Source organism: Gorilla gorilla, chromosome 21 (assembly GCF_029281585.2).
Source record: "Gorilla gorilla gorilla isolate KB3781 chromosome 21, NHGRI_mGorGor1-v2.1_pri, whole genome shotgun sequence".
Classification (NCBI taxonomy): Eukaryota; Metazoa; Chordata; class Mammalia; order Primates; family Hominidae; genus Gorilla; species Gorilla gorilla.
This window is the reverse complement of record NC_073245.2, coordinates 10,984,736-11,001,199: the sequence shown is the minus strand read 5'-3', so window position 1 is coordinate 11,001,199 and position 16,464 is coordinate 10,984,736. Positions and strand designations below refer to the sequence as shown.

General features: G+C 42.7%; 1 long non-coding RNA gene across 1 annotated transcript in view; it reads left to right on the top strand.

Annotated features, from left to right (window-relative positions):
• The window catches only part of LOC129528991 (uncharacterized), an 85,206-nt gene that overhangs the window by 42,438 nt on the left and 26,304 nt on the right, over positions 1 to 16,464 (top strand). Inside the window, exon 2 of the long non-coding RNA XR_008674355.2 lies at positions 11,746 to 11,844. This is a non-coding gene — a long non-coding RNA (uncharacterized lncRNA). The remainder of the gene's footprint in view (positions 1 to 11,745; positions 11,845 to 16,464) is intronic.

The window sequence follows — 16,464 nt, the reverse complement described above, 5'->3', positions numbered from 1 at the left end:
ATTGACATCCTAATTACATCACTCCCTGTGATATTAAGAACCAGAATTCTCAGAATGTAAGAAAAAAGATTCAAATATAGTGTAAAAGAAGTTAAGTGAACAATCTGAGTTCTAAGTTAGAACTGAACTCATTGAACCAGTATGAATTCATGAGTTATATATATATACATATATGTATATCAGCTTTGCCCACTCAAGAAGCCTAGACTTAATGAGCAGCCCAGGAGCAGTGAACATCTCTAGCATTCATATTATAGTCTTGAAATAAAATTTCTCATTAGAAGGACCCAGGAATCCTTGAAGAAATGGCTGATTCTAGGTATAAAGCAGGATATGAAGGTAGGACAAGCCTGGAATATTTTGTCATTCAAGATACAAAGAAGCTTCAAGGACTAAGGGAGATAAGTCAAAAGGCCTCAGGAGCCAAGCCAAAGAGCTTCCTATTGTTCAAAGATGGAACAACTTGATTGTCCATTAGAATAAAAATGCAATGGATTGAAAACCACAAACTATACTTAAATCCATGATTTAATAATAACAAAAGAATTTAAATGGTAGCCTTTGGAGGATAACAGGAACAAATTCATTATCTCAAAACCTGGTAAATAAAGAGAATCAAGCAGTTATCTTCTCTTTTATGTATTAATTATACCACTTGGGTAATGGTGTTAGTTTGCTAGGGCTGCCAAAACAAAATACCGCCGAATGGGTGGCTTAAACAACAGAAATTTATTTTCTCACAGTTCTGGAGGCTGGGAAGTCCAAAATCAAGGTGCCACAAAATGTGGTTTCTGGTGAGTCTTCCTTCCTGGCTTACAGAGGGCTGACTTCTCATTGTGTCCTCATATGGCCCTTCCTCTTTGCAGGTATGGAGAGAAGGACACAGACCACTGGAGTCTCTTTGTTTGCTAAGGGTACCAGTCTTATTGGATTAGTATCCTACCCTTCTGACCTCATTTAACCTCAACTACCTCCCTACCGGCCCTATATCCAAGTACAGTGACATTGGGGGCTAGGTTTCAACGAATGAATGAATTTGGGGAGGGATACAATTCAGTTCATAACAATAACCAATGGCGAGTGAGAAAAGTGTCTCTTTATAAAATTATTCCAGTTAAAAAAAATGAAAAAGAAAAAAATGGAATTAGAACATCCCCTTTTTCCAATCCGCAATGAATCAATAGATCTAATCTTTAAGTGTCACCACCTTCTCAAAGAGAAGCACCCAGATAGGAATGTGCCACATGATAGAATAACACAGCGTCTGAGCCTGATGAAGCCTCTGGACCAGCTGTCCATTTACAGTAAAGACGTTAGACAGAGGAATCTGTTGAACTTCACCAAGACTTGCAATCAGCAAATTCCAAACTATGGGACTCTGTACAGGTCAAATGGCCTGGCTTCTTCAACAGATGAATACTAAAGAAAGAGAAGAGATGGAAAGGGAGCCTGTGATTAAAAGAGACTCAAAATATACATCAACATTTTTTTAAATGGCAAGACTAAACCATAGTGTCTGGGGATGCACACTTGGATGATAAAAGAAGCAAGAAAGTGATTGATATGAAAGTCAGGGTAATATTGCTTTTGGAGGGGAGAGGGAGCTATAATTGGGATAGAACATACGGAGGGGCTTCTGAATGGCCGGCAAAGTTATATTCTTGACTTGAGTAATACTTTAAAGGGTTCAGTTTATAATAATTTACTAAGTTAAACATTTGCCGTGTGAGATTTTTAATGTGTTTTATTTTACAATAAAAAGTTTTAAAACATTTATGAATGTTTTATTTTACAATGAAAAGTTTTAAAACATTTACAGGAAAATGATTTCTCTTAAATGACAGACATAAAGACAAAGATAATAGACTAATGACAAATTAGGAGATGTTTGCAATTTCTAAAATTGACAGGGGACAAATCACTAGAATATTCAAAGAAGTCCTTTAAATTGGCAATATATATATACTCCATAATAAAAAACTGGCAAGAGAAATGGATACCAATTTATGGAAAAAGAAACAAGCCAACAAGTAAGTGAGAGATGCTCAAATTAATTAGTAATATGATAAATAAAACATCAGAGAATTAGCACTTTACATTTATTAACCAGGCAAAAACTAAAAGGCTAGTAATATCTGGCAAAGATGTGGAGATAAGAGCCCACAGGCATGGCTGGAAAGAATGTAGACTGGAACAGCCATTCTGGAGAAATAATTTGGCTGAACTTAATCAAAGTAAGTATGTGCATATGCTATGACCGAGAAACAACAACATTTCAGAAAACTTGAGCAGACTGGAGAGCAATTTGGGAGTTTCATAAGAGATCTCCCCAACTCCCTGAGAAATCACACCAAATAACAACTCTATTCTTGTGGAAGGGAAGGGTATTTACAAAATCTTGGGCATCTCTTTGGAGTCTAGCACATACCATCCATGTGATCTTGGATAAAGTCTCAGTCTGTATTACCTGAGCTAATCGTATTACTTCATTGGGTTAAATTGATTAAATGTGCTTTCGTTGCTGTTAATGTGGGTATGTAGAGAGAGTCTAGAGCTCATGAGATAATTTCTAGCTAGAATCATTTGAGAGTCATAAAATATAAATGATATTTAAAATCATGAGACTGAACAAAAGGGTTGTTCCCCAGCCCTTTTGTGTTCCCCAAAATGTGTGTGTTGGAAACTTAATTGCCAGTGCAACAGTGTTGAGAGTGGGGCCTTTTGAAAGGTGTTTAAGTCATGAGGGCAGAATGGATCAAGGTACTGATAAAAGAGCTTGATGGAGGGAGTTTGTTCCTTTTTCATAATTCCGTATCTTCCACTATGTGAATTTACAGATTTCCTCTCCTCTGGAGGACAACAGCATCAAGGCACCATCTAGGAAGCAGAGGGCAGCCCTCACCACACGGCTGAACATGCTGGTGCCTTGATCTTGGACTTTCCAGCTTCTAGAACTGTGAGAAATAAGTTTGTTTTCTTTGTAAATTACCCAGTAGAGGTATTAAATTATATACAAAGAGAATAAGGAAAGCATGTAAAAGGAATATATAGAAGGAAAAGAAAGAGTCCTAGGACTGATTCTGGGGGTCTCCAACACTCAGATGTCGAGAACATGAGGAAGAACCAGCAAAGAGAACAGTGTCAAATGCTTCTGAGCTATCAGGTAAGGCGAGGTCTGTGAACTGACCTCTGGATTTGGCAATGCAGAGGTATTTGGTGACCCTGATGAGAGTAGCTTTGAAGGAGGAAAACCTGTTTGGCATAGAAGGAAAGAAAATGAAGATAGTGAATATATACAATTTTTGAGGAGTTTTGCTTCAAATGGGAAGAAACAAAATGTGGGGGTAGCTGCACAGAGATATTGAGACAAGGGAGGGTATATGCTTTTTAGAAGATGGGAGACTAATGGTATATTTGTCTACTTATGGGAATAATTTAGCAGAGAGAGGAAAATGATTCATGGAGGGATGATTATAGGAGCAAAGTCCTTGATTAGATGAGAATGATGGGATCCAGCAGACACATGGAGAGAGAGAAAGAGAGGGAGGGAGAAGTATTAGAGAGATGTGTTGATGGACTAGTGTGGAAGTTTTTATAAAAAGTTATTATCATTCCACTTGCTTTCATTTGTAAGCCATCAGTTAGAAGTGAGGAGAGAAAGGAGGGGTCAAAGATGTGAAGAAATAAGAGAAAGTGAAATGGTTGCCCAGGAAATGGAAGAGTAAATTGACTAGAGAAATATATTATAGTAGCATTGTCAGATATCATAGGATTGGAAAAAATATACTACTTGCTAAAATTCTGGAAAGGAATGAACAGCAGGGGAGTAAGCTGAATTATATAGCTTCTTTACCCCAGACCATTTTCCAATTCTAGGCAAAAGCAGAATGCTGAGAATCCAAGTTTTATGCAGCACTGGACTAGTGTGGAAGAAACCAGCAGAGCCTTTGGCAGACTTGAGGGCTCATTAATCTCTCAAGACACTTGCTGGATTCTGGGATGCCTGGTGCAGGAGGCTATAAACCTTGGCATAAAGCCTCTGAGAAGAGGTGTTCAGTGTATGACTGACTGAAGCACAGGGAAACTGACCTTCCTGGGGTTACCTTACAGTCTTGACTCAGTACAATCCCTGACTGGTTTATGATGATAAGCCCCACTCTGTGCCTAGCAGAGGGTAAATCTTCTCTAGAAGAATATATCATCTGGAGTCTCTACATTATGTGTAATAAGTGGCATTCTATTAAAATTATTAGTTATGCCAAAGCTAGGACATATCTGAAAACAAACAGAATAAAATAGACAATAGAAACAGGTATATGATAATGACTTTGACATGCTAAGGTTAATATGTTAAAAAACAGAAAAATATGCATGAAATACTTGAAAAGATGGAGAATTTCATCAGAAAATTAGCGTCTATAAAAAAGAAAAAATGATACCTCTAGAATGAGAAAATATAATATCTGAAATCAAAAATTCATTAGATGGGATTAACAGAGATTCGATAAAGTGGAAGATAGGATTAGTACACTTAAAAAAATGAAAAGTGTCCAAACTAAAGTATACATAGAAAAATAATAGAAAATACACGAATGTGTCATAGATATGTGGGACCTAGTAAAAAAAATATACATTTATTTGGAGCCCTAGAAGGTGAGGATAAGAATACAAATTTAACAATATTTGCAGAAATAAGAGCTAAGAATTTTTTCAAAACTGATAAAAGGTATCAACCCACAGGCTCAAGAAGCTCTGACAATCCCAAGCAGGGTAAATACTAAGAAAATTATACATAGGAACATCATAGTAAGACTGCTGAAAAACAAAAATAAAGAGAAAAATCTTAAAAGTAGTCAGAGGTAAATGACATTACCTACAGAAGAGCAACAATAAGACTGATGGTAGACTTTTCAACAGAAATGATGAAAGCCAGAAGACAATGAAATAACATTTATAAAGTGCTGAAAAAATATACATAATTGACAACTTAGAATTCTATATCCAGTAAAAATACTCTTCAAAAATAAAGGCAAAATCAAGATGGCTTTAGACCAAAAACAACAACAACAACAACAAAACCAGGGCTGAAATTTGTCGCAAGATTACTGGTACTAAAATATTCAATAAAGTTATTTCTAAAAGCCAAAATAAAATTATCCCAGTGTGGCCAGGCACGGTGGCTCACACCTGTAATCCCAGCACTCTGGGAGGCCAAGGTGGGCAGATCATGAGGTCAGGAGATCGAGACCATCCTGGCCAACATGGTGAAACCCTGTCTCTACTAAAAATACAAAAATTAGCTGGGTGTGGTGGCGTGTGCCTATAATCCCAGCTACTCGGGAGGCTGAGGCATGAGAATCACTTGAACCCAGGAGGCGGAGGTTGCAGTGAGCCGAGATCGTGCCACTGTACTCCAGCCTGGTGACAGAGCAAGACTCTGTCTCCAAAAAAAAAAAAAGAAGAAAATTTTCCCAGAGTACAGAACTTCAGGGAGGAATAATTCAAGTTTACCAAGTGATAGGAAGGAAAATTCAAGTTTATCATACTCTTCAAATAATGGCCCACTATTGTCATCAGGATATATAAATATTCTCATTTGTTCTTTTATTGTTCTTCTCTTCTTTCTGAATCAATCTTTCTATTCCCCTGCCTCACCACCCCCAACCCCAAGAAGACACCCCCCTTAGTGTGTATGCTGTATCTTCTTGATACATATGTATTGCAGAAAATTATAAAATTTTGTGTATTTATATATATTTTACATTTATACAATATTAAAACACATATTTTGGGCTATCAATTGCAAAACAAATATATAATATCAGATGATAATAAACACTAAGAAGAAAAATAAAGCAGGGTACAGATTCATGTGATCAAAAAAGGTGTCTCAGAAGAGGTGATAATTGAGAGAGATCAAATAGAGTTAGGCAAGAAGAAGTACAGGGACTGGTAAGTGCAAAGGCCCTGTAGAAGGAGCATAGTTAGTGTGTTTTAAATAATCCTGATAAGTTTCTTGGAATCACCCATTAGTCTGCACCGGATACTGTATCTTGAGCCCCAGTGACGCATTTGGTTCTAATTTTGATGATTTGTAGCACCTGGTGCTGGGACACTGCTGCCTCTGGAGTTGTTAACGCCTTGTAAATCTGTCCCTTTTAAGTGGCACCATGTGCACATGCTTTGGCACAACTATAATTGCAGTTTGGGTTTTAATTAGAGGAAGCCCCTTGGGACATTAGCTATGCACTAGCAAAGGCAGGCATCCTCCTGCAGAGTGCTCCTAACTAACGATATGCTCTGGGCAGACTGGTCCACTGGGGTCACCTGGAAGCTTAGGGCTGCAGATGTGGCAAGGGCAGCTGAGAGAAGCCCTCCACCTGATGGTGCAGGTGGCCACCAATCTTTTCTTCCAGGATGGATTCCCTGTGTTGGCAGCAGCTCTCTGGAAGGGGAGATAAGAATTGCTTGCCCCATTTAATGGGGAAACCAAGGCAAGACTTTCTTAGATTTCCTTCAGGCAAATGCCATTCAGCTCATTCATGAACCATTTACTGAACTTTCATTCAGGGCCAGGCTCTGTGCAAATGTCAGGGAGAAGAGTAAACAAGCCACGATTCCTGTCGTCAAAGAACTTAAAAGCATTTTCACATTTTGACTTTGCTACATGAATAGACCGTCTTGAGTAGAAGCAGTTATGAGCTAGCAAGCTGGAGCCTTGAAATCTAATCTCTAATCTGAACCACCTCTTGGGTAGAAGCAAGGGGTGTCTGGTGTGTAATTCCTGGGCTCTGAGTATTACTAGACCTTCCTTTCTCCTCCCTCCTTTTTCTTCCTCTTTTCTCTCCCTCCCTAAGTATGTTTTGAACACCCACTATGTCTCATTCACTCTTCTGGGCACTGAGGTGTCAACCGTGCCCAAAACAGGCATGGTTCCTGCCCTCACAAAGCACACAGTCTAGTGAGAGAGACAAATAATAAACCAATATATTTACAAATCAAATGATCACCAACTCTGATAGGCACTAAGAAGAATATAGAGTCTTACGATAGAACATAACAGGCGGGCCAGGGAGACACTTTAAGGCAGTGACACTTAAGCAGACCTGAAAGATGAGAGGTAGCTGGCCAAGCAGAGACCAAAGGGAACAGAAATCCAGGTTAATGAAATAGTAAATGCAAGAAATAACTGAATGTATTTAAGGGACAGAAGGAAGGTCAGTGTGTTTGGAGCACCTAAGCCAGGGAGAGAGCGGAATAGACAAGGTTGAGAAGAGGACAGGATCTCACTGGCCATGAGCAAGAGCTGAGATTTTATGCCCAAGGTGACAGGAAGTTTTGCAAGACTTTAAATCGGGGTGTGTCATGATCTGGTTTATGATTTTAAGAGACCATTCTGGCTGCTGTTTGGAGGATGCATTGGCGAGGGAGTAAAGAATAGAAGTAGGGAGGTGAGGATGCTGCAGAGACCACCCAGGAAAGAGTTGATGATATACTGATGTAGGTGTTAGCAGTTCAGGCAGAGAGGAGAATTTAGGGATATGTTTTGTAGGTGGAACCGATAGACTATGTCAAAGGATTATATATGGGTCATGGAGGGGAGAGAGGAGCCAAAGATAGCTCCAAGGTTTTTACCCCAATAAACTACAGCACATGGTTGGAGTTGCTGTTTGCTGAGATGGGGAAGATAGAGAAGTAGCAATTTGGAAGTGAAGATTCAGACTTCCACTTTGGGTGTGTTAACTCTCAGATGCTTGTGAGTGACGTAAGTGGAGATATCGAGTGAATAATTGGGCATACTGGGCTGAAACTCAGAGGACAAGTCTGGGAAAGGGAAATAAATGTAGGTGTTACTAGCAGTTCAGTAGTATCTAAATTAGGGGCTTTCAACTTTAGCTGCATGTTGGAGTCACCTGGGGGAGGTTTTTAACTCTAGGTACCCAGGATATAATGCAGACCAGTAAAATCAGAATCTCTGGGGGATGAGACCCTGGTGTCCACATTTTAAAGCACCCAGGTGATTCCAATTTGCAGCCAAGGCTGAGAAACAAGGCTCTCAACACTGGTTGAGATAGAGCAGTGAGAGGTTCTCAAGGGGTGGTCCCAGGACCAGCATCATCACCGTCACCTAGAAATTGTTAGAAATGCAAGTGTTCAGGTTTCACCCTAGAGCGATGAAATCAGACACTGTGGGAGTGAGACCCAGCAATCTATGTGTTAACAAGCCCTCCCTGTGACGGTGATGCATGCTAAGGTTTGAGAAACCTGAGATAGAAAGAAAATAGGGGGTGGGAATGAGGAGAGGAGCTCACATGTGAGTCCTGAGTCAGCTGGCATCTAGAAACCAGGTAGATGGGGAGAAGCCAGCAGAGGAGACTGAGGAACAACCAGGGCTGTGAGCATACAGAAGCCCAGACAGGATCGTGTATCAAGGAGGGTGCTGCCAACTGGGTTGAATGCTCAGGGAATTCAAATAAAATAAGATCAGGAAAATGAGTACTGGATTTGGCAGCATGGAATCCTGGTTGGCTTGGCAGAAGCTGTTTTAGCCCAATCGAAGCAAGTCCCTGGAGGAGGAAATGGTCTTGCAGGCTTGCACTTGGCATGGACTTGGGACTCAGGCTGGGCTCAGACAGTAATTGCTTTTCCTTTCACCTTCGGAAAGTTCATTGTTGAACAAATGCAAAGTATTATTCTCTTCCAATATTGATTTTTTCTTAATAAGTCATGAATAATAATAAAAGTAGATTATTGTTTTATAAGCTTGTGGCCTTCAGAGTGCTACTGGCAATCCAAATTTTCACAAAAATTCTGTGAGGTAGAAAGTTAGATCAGGAGTAGATATTGTGAGTTGATTACACAGCAGCCAATTCTTACCCCCTTCTCGTTTGCTGCTTCCCCAAAGGAGGCTGAACAACAACAACAACAACAAAACCCTGATACTGGCATTCCCACTTCACTTTCCTGCTAGAGTGGCCATATGATCCATGTCTGCCCAGTAAGATGTAAAGGGAACCTTCTGTGAGACTTTAGGAAAGACACTGTGGAAATATTAAGGTTGGTGCAAAAGTAATTGCTGTTTTTGCTATTGGTGCAAAAGTAATTGCTGTTTTTGCCATTGAAAGTAATGGCAAAAACCACAATTACTTTTGCACCAACCTAGTAGAATGGGGAAAGGGAAAGAGGAGAAATGAGAGGGTATGAGTGAGCACTTAGTCCTTACATCACTGAGCCAATAAACCAGCCCTGGAGCTTCTTGCTTCCAGGCATCTAGTTTGTGAGATATTATTGTTTTAGCTACTATTAGGGGTTCTGCTACTTGCAGCTGCAAGCATTTCTAACTGATATGGGAAGATGTTTTTATTTACTTTTGGCAGATAAGAAAACAGAAATAGAAAAAAGATAAGATTTTCTTAGGGCCTCACAGCAGTGAGTGGCAGGGCCAGGGTTGGGTTTGGATTCAGGGACTCACCCATACAAGCTTGTTTGTTGGGTCACTATCTCCTGGAGGCAAAGCCTACAGCCATGCAAATCTTTGAGGAGATGACATCTTAGCTGAGATCTGAAAGGGATGGGAAAGGTGTATGTCAGACAAAAAGTACAGTGTGTTCAAAAGACTGAAAGGCTACAAAGGGCTGAAGGTTGCAGGAATTGACCTTGAGTACTGGGCTGGTGAGGAAGGGTCTTGAAATGAGTTTGGAGAGGTTGGTGTTCACCAGAAAGCATCTGTGTCACAGTAAATCATATTATTCCTAATTTTCACCTTTTCCTATATCCATGCCCTTTGCCACGTGACTCATCAATTTTCTCCACATCTAATTGATGTTGAGCTTGGCCATGTGACTTGTTTTGGCTGATGGAATGTGGGCAGAAGTGACAGCACACTAGCTCTGAGCTAAAGCCTGTGAGGTCTTGCCTGCTTCCAGCTGTCTTCTGTGGGTCAAGGAGGATGAGAGACACGTGGAGCAGATCCGCATGCATGCCTGGAGCCCAGCCCGGTCTAGACCACCAGAATCCCAGCTGACCTACAGACCCATGAGTGAGAAGAAGTTATTGTTTTAAGCCACTGAGCTTAGTGGTAGTTAGTTTGCAGCATTGTTGTAACAATCGCCGAGTGAGACAAATGGGAATGCATGACAGTGGGAAAGGTAAATAATATGATCATACTGCCTCATAATCTAGGAGGAAAGTCAGTCATAAACACATGCAATTAAAATCTAGAATGATTGATAAATAAAATGATAGAGGGAGGTACATGAAGTTGTGGGAAGATGGAAGTGGAGCCTAGCGTTGTGGAGAGGGACAGCCAGAGAAGGCTTCCTGGAGGATGTGGCATCATTATCCTGATGGGCAGAATGGAGTGGGGTGACGGGTGGGAGAATGGTGTCAGAGGGCACAAGATTACCAAGCTTATGCAGACGTGGAGGCATGAAAGGGGATGCCACATGTCAAGGGTGACTGGGAGTTGCTCTTTGGCAGTGACCTCTCTACCCTGTGCTCTGCTATTCACAAACATCTCATGGCAGGTAAAATCTACCAACTTGAGTTAGGTTTTTTTTTTTCTTTCCAATGAATTGCTTGAGCCTCTCCATGCCTTATTAAGAAGTCTTGGTGTGTTCCCAGCTGAGATACTCATCCCATCTCCCCAAGTTTTCCAGGGACTAAGGAGACTTTATTCAAACATCAAGTGGAAACAACTAGTAGAGCTCAGTCTGCAGCCATTTCTGCCTCTTGCAGCCACATGGTGCCTCTGTTGAACCCTGGCCCATGCAGGCGGATGAGGAGACTGCTTCCAGGGGCCCAGGGCCTTTCCTGGGCTCACTCGTGTCCTGTGCTTGTGTTCTAGGGTTTTAGCTCTTTCTGGTCTACATACCCATGCTCATCATTGTTCCTCTGATAGGGTAATGTGAGAATTAAATGACTAATGTGGGTAAAAAATTTGGAATAGTGCCTGGTGTATGTTAAGCATGCAATAGATGCTACTTGTTTTCATTAGTCCTCACAGCATCACGTCTGTACAAGTGTGAGTTGGTTCAAAGAGACTTTTAGCCTCAGCCCCATAATGTGCCCATCTGAAACCCTCTCCACGAACCCATGGCCCTTAGTATGAATGGGGTGGAGGGACAGAGGAGACTTCTTTTCTTGAGGGCCGTCTTTCCTCCAGACCTTAGCTTGGGCCACCCTGATCCACCAGGACAGGTCTCCCTAACTGTGGTTGCCATTATGTTGAACTGCTTGGAATCAAAGAAGTGACCCCAAGTAAAGTGGCACTCAGAACTGAGCTGACCCTGAAGGACTTGACAACTGAAGGCGGGGGAAGCATGGTCAGCAGAGAGCCTTCAGCATCAGCGCCTTCAAGGTTAGCCTCAGCTTGAGAGGGCCACTTCATCCCAGGCCATGCCCTTCCTGGGGCAACCTGTATTTGGTGAATAGTGAACTATCAAAATGAAGGGGCTGAGACAAAAGTCTGGATATTTTGGTCTCTTTTGGGATTCTCTGAGGGGTAACTCTTTTTAATTTTAATTTTTGTGGGTACATAGTAGGTGTATATGTTTATGGGGTACATGAGATGTTTTGATACAGGCATGTAATTCATAATAATTACATCATGTAGAACGGGGTGTCTATCAAGGGATAATTCTTGCTCCCAACTTCCTCACCATGTTGACAAACGCTTTACTGGGTCACATTGCAGTTAAGTATCTCCTCCTGCTCAATCGTGATTCCTGCCCCTTTCTTTTCCAGATATTGATTCCTAATAAACACCTTGTGCCTAAACTCTGTCTTCGTGTCTGCCTGCATAGAACCCAACCTGCAACACAAATTCTGATTCCTGGAGGTCAGGTATTGGCTTTTCCACCCCTTCTTCCTATAAGATCCAGGTCTTCTTATGCATACGGTTCTCCCAGGCATGAGCTTGGCAAACAATGGAGTAAGGTGAAGGGGGAAGCTGTCAGGCCTCAAAAGCCTCCACTGCACCCTATCCCAGACAAATGATGCCAGCTCATCTGGCATTCACACAGCCAGTGTGTCTTTCCTTGGCCAAAAGAGTCTAAGGAATCTTGTTGTTTCCTCCTAGTCAGAGCAATGAGTGGTGGCTTCTGTCACCTCATTATACACTGTACTTACTTGTTCTCCATCTGTCTGTCCCATTAGCTTGGGAGTTCCCCCTTTCCTTGAGGATATGCAATATTTTACTCATATCTATACAGGGAACAAATGTATGTCGAATGAATGCCTATGAGTTTTGCTTCCTCCCCTGGACTGTGAGATCCTTGAGGATGGAAATTATGCCTTTTTATTGCTTAGCACCCCAAGGCCTAGGGATGGCTACAGAAGGTGCTAATTAAGATTGGAGGGTAGATGGATGCATGAATGATTGCATGCCATGAAGACTGGCCTCTTAAGGGCGGAGGTAGACTACAAATGCCCCAGTGAGCATCACTTGGAAGAGAAGAGATAATTTCAACATGGTCTTGGGGAGACCTTTCAGAAGAGGGAGATGCTGAGCTGCACTAGAGGGAGTATATTGGGCTGGAGATGGGGTATTTCATGTAGAAGGGATGGTGTGAATGTGAAACCCAGCTGTCATTTCTGCCCTCTCAGCATTCACAATCCCTTTGGGAAGTATCTCCCTCATCTCCCTCGGAGGAACAGCCCCCAGTTCTCAGTCCAGGTGGGGTTAACCCCTTCCCATCCCTGAGCTACAAAGGTGGGTGGGCACAGGATTCAAGTTTGGCCACAAGATTGGTTTGGGGATGAACTCATGGGCTAACCAGGCCCATCACTGCCAGTCTGCCTCAGGACATTTGGTACAACTTATGGGAAAAAGAACAGGATCTGTTAGAACGTCTTCAGCTGCAATTACAAAAACTACACAGCTGAACAGGCTGAAACGTGAAAATGCATCATTTCACATAAGGAGGAGTTTGTGGTAGGGCAGTTTCAGGGCTGGTTACTTTTATTGCTCAAAAATATGATCAGTGGGCCGGGCGTGGTGGCTCACACATGTAATCCCAGCACTTTGGGAGGCCGAGGTGGGTGGATCGCCTGAGGTCAGGAGTTTGAGACCAACCTGACCAACATGGTGAAACGTCGTCTCTACTAAAAATACAAAAATTAGCTGGGAGTGGTGGTGGGTGCCTGTAATCCCAGATACTCCGAAGGCTCAGGCAGGGGAATAGCTTGAACCAGGCAGAGGTTGCAGTGAACTGAGATTGAGCCACTGAACTTCAGCCTGGGTGACAAGAGTGAAATTCCCTCTCAAATATATATATGTATGAACAATGGCCTAGGTTTTATCTACTAGTTGGCCATTTAAAGCATATCAGCCTGTCCTCATAGTCACAAAATAGCTGCCGCAGATCCAGGCATTATGCCCATCCATAATAAAGACCAAAGGTGAAAAGGGACAATTTCTTCCTCTGTGGCTCTCACATCTATGGTCTACATTAGCCTCACATGCCCATGTTCTAACCAATCACAGACCAAGTACATTGCCTTAGGCAGTGCATTCTCAATGGGGCAATATTGCTCCTAAGTCTGTAAAAATTAGTTTAGGTTAAGGTATGACAAAATCTTAGATATGACAACCGTTTGTGACCCTCCAAGAAACCACACTACATAAATAGATATGTCTGTAGTATATATATATATTGTGGGAGGCACTCTTAGGAGAAAAAAATTCTTAAAACAACTCTTTAGGAGGTCAATAATGAGGGGTAATAATGAAAAAAAAATGGAGAAATATTGCCTTAGAACAATCACAGTTCATTCCCTGTGTTAGTCTGCTTGGGCTACCATAACAAAATACTACAGACTGGGTGTCTTAAGCAACAGAAATTTATTTCCTCATGGTTCTGGAGGCTGGAAGTTCAAGATCAAGGTGTCATCAGGTTTGGTTTCTGGTGAGGCCTTTCTGGCCTGTAGATGGCCACCTTCTCACTGTGTCCTCATGTGGCATCTGCTCTGTGTGTCTATGTGAAGAGAGAGCTCTGATGTCTCTTCCTCTTATAAGGACACCAGTCCTATTGGATACCACCCTTGTGACTTCCTTTAACTTGAATTACCTCCCTTCAGACCATGTCTTCTAATATAGCCACATTGGGCTTTAGGGCTGCAACACAATTCCGAATTCAGTCCATAACACCCCGAGACTGGAGTTCACTTCCTCTGAAGCACATGGATCTGGGAAGGCTGAAGCCAGGACAAAACCAGATCCCACCGTCAAAGAAACAGCACAAAGGCTATGGTCCAGAAAGTCACCTGGGACTGTTTCGGGAGTTTCTTTTCCCCTGCAGTTGCCAAGGTGGGAGGCTGGGATCTTGGAATTGATAAGATGGAGAAAGACAGCTGCCTGAGGAGTTAGTGAACACCTAGACCTACACTTTCTTTGTCTCTGTGTCTAAATCCACTTGAGTGAGGCATCTGCCGCTTGTTACTAAACAACGGCTCGTTATGCAAAAAGCAGGAGCTGTCGTGTTCTCTTACGTAAGAAGCAGTCAGAGGTTTGTTGTGGGGAGTCAGAGGTAGCCTAGGCCACCAGCACCAGAACGATGGGCAGGGAAGCACAGAGGACACCCCCTGTGGCTGACTCTTCTGCAGTTGGAAGTGATGATTCCGCACATATGCAGGCTAGATCTCAAGACAGTGTCAAGGAAAAAAGGTAAGAAGCCATAATATGAGTAGCATTTATGTAAATTAAAATCATACACACAGACAACAACATTGCACATTTTCCGAGGGCACGTGCATGTTTAAAGACACACGCCAAACACGTTAGGGGGGTATCCACATGAGGGAGGGATGAGAGGTGGGATGAAAGTAGGGATGAGGCATGAAAGGGACACATAAAATAAGGGAGGGGTCTCACTCTGGTGCCAAAAGTGTGGCTGGAGCTAAGGCATGTGATTAACCTAACTCTGCCCTGGCTTTCAATTAGGCAAAAAGGAAGTGGGCATCCATTTGGGGACCAAGGGGCAGGTCTGTGTGGCTGGAGGGTGACAGGAGGATGGTAGAGGAAGATGAAATTTGAAATTTGAGACCCTTCATGGCCCCTATCCTGAAAGGCCCTGAGGCCGGCATTTCATAGACAATGGAGAGCTTTGGAAAATTTCAGAGGCAAAGAATCATATGATCTGAGTTAGGCTTTTGGAAGGCCACTCTTTCAGCTGTGAACAGTGGGACTGGGGTAGGGAAGAAGGTGGAGAGATGCTCTTAAAATTGTACCTATTAAGAAAATGACATCCGGCAGCATGTTATAAAGTAGCTCTTGGTAGGGAAATGTCAACTGGGGGACTTTGAGCCCCTTGACATTTTCTCTACATAATTATCTCAAAATCCAAGCAACGAGTGTGCCCAGTAACTCTGGATATTAATGGACACTTAGACGCCCTGTGCAAAGTGTACTGTGTGCCTTTTCTTGTCTGATCTGCACAGCACCCCAGAAGGTGGGTACTGTGATGGTCTCCATGGCAGAGATGCAGGAAAGGAGGCCCAGAGCCCACCCTCTCCACCAAGGACAGGCTGACACTCAGCCCACCCCTTTCCCATTTATTTCTGTTTTCTAGTTTAATTTTGGGCATATTTTTTCTATTTAAAGTTATTTGCTGGCAACAGAACGCAGTACTCAAAGAGACAAAAATACCCAGAGTCTCCCTAATTAAGAACAGGGAACACTCCCTTAGGGAGAAAAGGAAGAAACAGCTCCAGGCTGGCAGAGCAAGGCTGGGGAAGGGGCTAGGACTGGGAGAGGTAAGATGGTGACAGGGACTGAGAAAGGCCCTTGGGGTGAAGGAAGAGATTGGCCACCCTCACCATTCAGGCAGGAGAGTGCTAAACACCTCCCCTGGTTGGACTTCTGATTTCCCATCTGTAAGATGAGACAGAAAGTGGATGAGGAGATTTATTTACTACACAGTGCCCAGGATCTGCTGTGTCCACTTAAAACACAGACTCTCAGGCCCCAGCCTAGAGATGCTGGCCATTCAGACCAGGACAGGGCCTGGCCATCTGTATTTATTTTCAAGTATCCCAGGTGAGCTGGGTGTGCTGGCAAGGTTAAGCTGATGTTCCAGGTTCTGGAAGCAATGAAAAGTTGCCTGTATCCTCTTCCTCCTTTAAAAAGTAACGTTATGGCCAGGTTCAGTGGCTCATGCCTATAATCCCAGCACTTTGGGAGGCCAAGGCGGGTGGATTGCCTGAGCTCAGGAGTTCGAGACCAGCTTGAGCAACACGGTGAAACCCAGTCTCTCCTAAAATACAAAAAATTAGCCAGGCATGGTGGCGTGCACCTGTAGTCCCAGCTACTTGGGAGGCTGAGGCAGGATAATTGCTTGAATCTGGGAGGTGGAGGTTACAGTGAGCCGAGATCATGCCACTGCACCCCAGCCTAGGCAACAGAGGGAGACTCCATCTCAAAAATAATAATAACATTAACAATAATAATTTTATTAGCCTCCTCCC